This window comes from Aphis gossypii, unplaced genomic scaffold (genome assembly GCF_020184175.1).
Source record: "Aphis gossypii isolate Hap1 unplaced genomic scaffold, ASM2018417v2 Contig00458, whole genome shotgun sequence".
NCBI classification, from domain to species: Eukaryota; Metazoa; Arthropoda; class Insecta; order Hemiptera; family Aphididae; genus Aphis; species Aphis gossypii.
In genome coordinates this window covers 111162-115111 of record NW_026083115.1, presented here as the reverse complement: position 1 = coordinate 115111, position 3950 = coordinate 111162, and positions in this window count along the sequence as shown.

Sequence of the window (3950 nt, the reverse complement as noted above, 5' to 3'; positions counted from 1 at the left end):
ATAAAACTTTTATTAAAACTTGAACAATAACAAACATTATAATATGTAAGCTATAAGGAATTTCACTATATTTTATCTATATACATATAGGAGACCGCCCCGAATCACTCATCAACGCCCAGAACAAACCGCTGGGTATAGGGACTTCAAATTTTGTACAGAGGTTCCTTAAGCAACGTATAGGCGCACTAAGAAAGGATTTTTCAAAATTCGCATTTTAAAGGGTTGCTAAAACGGGGATTTTGATATTTACGATGGAAATTTTGTTTTTAATTTTTGTTTATAAATGGTTGCTATAACAACTTGATTTATGTGTTAACACATTTATCACTTTATTATCACTTTATTTATATGTTTTACTTCTACACACAATTCACCATAACTACTCAAATTTGTGGGAGTTGTAGACTCTACAGCGGGATTGTTTCAAAGAATAACTGTGCAGTAGAAGGTTGAATTAAATCTGTAGAATGTCTTAATAAATGCTTAGGATAAGAATTTTTTAAGTATTAAGTGAAATAATTTTGTGTGTTTCAGTACATCGATAACAATTAAAATTATGATTAGAATGTTGTAAATCTAAGTGTGAAAAAAAAAATCTTACCATTAAGGTACGTGTTTTTGGTAAACGGAAAACTGGTACGGTCTTTATAAACGCGGAATATTGGTACGATCCACGATAGTCAAGGTTTCCCAAACTTAAAAAAAAAAAAGACTAAAATATGAACGATTATTTTTAATATTACCGGCAATCGATGGGAAACCTCGAGTGACTTTGCGAGTGAAAATAATCGTTATTGTACGATAAAATAAGATTATGATAAGATACGATAAATATCTATTAATCAGTAAATATCATGAACTATGTACACCACTATATAATTTGCAATAGTGGATTGAGTACGTACTATTTTTCACTCAAACAAAAATTTTACTAATACATATTATACAATGAACAATTTTGAAAGTCAAAGAGGTAGTGAATTAATAGTATATAAGAATTATTCATAAGTGGTTTTGAGGAAAAATGAAAATTCTATAAGGTGGAAGTGCGCACAAAACACAACATTTTAAATGCCCGGGAAAAGTAACAACGAATTTGATCAAACCGGTAAGTCATAATATTATTAAATTATAATATATTTTTATTTATATATTTACGGAAACAACTTAAATTACAGTACATAAATTATTCTAATGAAACTCCACATAACCACACAGCTAATAATAAAATAGAGGAGATAATTGTTGTGAAAAAAAGTATAAAGGTAAGTCTTTAGGAACACGAGAAACCCCAAGTCAAATATTGTCATCTATCGTGCACAATATTCCAAGTTAGACAATAATTATTTTATTATTTAAAAATGTATAGAATATCGTTTTAATTTTATAATTATATTTGTATAGAGGATACAGCTGTAGCAGTCGGAAATTTTTCTTCGTTAAAACGAAATATTCGAAATTATCGGCATAAAAATTTACCTAGAGAACCAATGAATTCTGATTTCAATATTCCTGAAGAGTGGAAAACTACAATGGGGGTGGAACCTCGGCCATTCATGATATTTGACAGTAAGCAACCTGATTCAAGAATTTTGATATTTGCTTCTGACTTTGCAATAGATATTCTAGCAAAATCTGAATCATGGTTTATGGATGGTACATTTAAGTGCTCATCTAATATTTTTCAACAACTTTACGTGATAAGAGGAGAATATGAAAGTAAAGTATCTACTTGCTTCTACGTGTTTTTATCAAATAAGACAAAACAATCGTATACAACTGTTTTAAACAAGTTATTATTAAATGTATTCAAGTTTCTCGACATCCTAAACCAAAATATGTAACTATGGATTTCGAAATTGCTGCTATGAGTGCAACAAATGACGTGTTTGGTGATATTGTACAAATCAAAGGGTGTTTTTTTCATTTATGCCAATCTATATGGCGAAAAGCTCAACAATTAGGCATATGTTCTTTATACAAAAATAACATAGATTTTAGAATAAGTTATGGTATGATTAATGCTTTGGCATTTTTACCCATTAGTGAAGTAATAAATGGAATGGTTTATTTATATACAACGATACCTATACAATTATTACCATTACTAAAATATTTTGATGAAATTTATGTTAGTGGGAAGTCTGGGAGCCCAATATTTTCTCCCCACTTTTGGAATGTGCATGAAATTACTTTAAATAATGGCAACAGAACAAATAATTTTTGTGAAGGTTGGAATAGCTATTTTAATAAACTTGTTGGAACAAATAATCCATCATTTTGGTTAGTAGTTAAATGTATACAACAAGATGAAGCCACAACGCGGATTGAAAGAACACTCTTTGAGTCAAATACAAACAATACCTTAATGCCTAAAAGTTCAAAAAAAAAAAAAAAAAAATAGTTTGCAAGACAAACTACATAATGAATGTGAGAGCTATTTGAATAAAGAAATTAATATAGGACAATTTTTGAATAATATAGCTAAGTGTACGAAATAGTTTATATTTATTGACTATTAATTTATTATTTTATTATTTTATTGACCATAAATTATATATTGTATTTATTGTATATTTATTTTAATTGTAAGCTATTTTGTATGAACTTGAAAATTTGTGTGTTTTGTTCATTTTGATTTCTAACATTATTTTTTTGTTTTTAACGTATTATTTAAATTTAACTTGTTGACGATGGTAATTTATCAAAACCCTAAGTAAACATTGTAAATTTGTAAATATTTTAGGACCCCTGAAAATTAAATTTTGAAGAGTACCAGTATTCCGCGTTTTTGATTTCTTTTGTTATAAATTTTATAGACCGTACCAATATTCCGAGCATCCGTGTTTTTACATGTTAAACAAGTAAACATGTTTTAAGATCAAAGATACTTATATATAAAGAGTAAAAAAAAGTAATGACTTATGTATTTAAGATTTTAATAATATTAATAAAAATTATTTATCAAATTATCAGAAAAATTAAATTTCCTTACAAAGCATACAATGATGAAATATATTAAATTGTTTTTCTCATTTCAGAGAAAAAATCATTGACGGTAGAGTAATTTTTATATCAAGGTGTATGCATTTGTATAGACCTTTTTGTATGAAATTCAAAATAGCCTCATTTTCTATAGGATATTCTGCGTCAAGTATAATTATGATTTTAAAACAATAATCAACTGATGCTGTTATTGAGCTTAAACGATAAAAGTATAATCAACTACAACTAAATAAGTATAAATTTCTTTAAGAGACGTACCAACTATAATAATAAATGGCTGTAAAGTTTTGCCAAACCCATCTAATTTCTCTCTTCTTCTGGAAATAGTTTCTTCTACTTCAGCATTACTGAACAAGTGAGTAATAAATAAATCCCTCATTTCCACTTTTGATGGTCTACCTTGGGTTTTGGTTCTTCGGTAAAGCCCCCCTTCCCCCCTTCCCCCGATAGCTGATCTAGTTCGATAATTCCGGTAGAGACAATTTCCATTAGTATTTTGTTATGACTTTCGCAGGAAGTTTCTACTTCAGTATTCCGTTCTAAGCCATTTGATTCATTAGTTATTGATATAAAAATTGATAACAATAATGTATGAACTTCTTCAAGATCCTGACATTTTACTAAACGGCCAATTGTTCTGAGTATGATTTCTCGGACTTTCCTGTGCAACAATTTAAGTGAAGGCCATTGACTTGCGAGCTTTATAAAATGAGCTATATCTAATCTAATATAGCATTGAGGTAACCAACGAGAATCCCTTGGTAATTTTTTTGTGATAATATCGGCACAAACTTCTATATAGGTATTTAAAGAAGAATACTGTGTAAATGTTTTCACAATCGCAGAAAGTAACGCCAAAGATTGATCGCAAACAGTCTGCTTAGGCTGGGGAACATTACTAGCCATCCACTTGGTCAACCAATTTGATATTGCAATAGTGT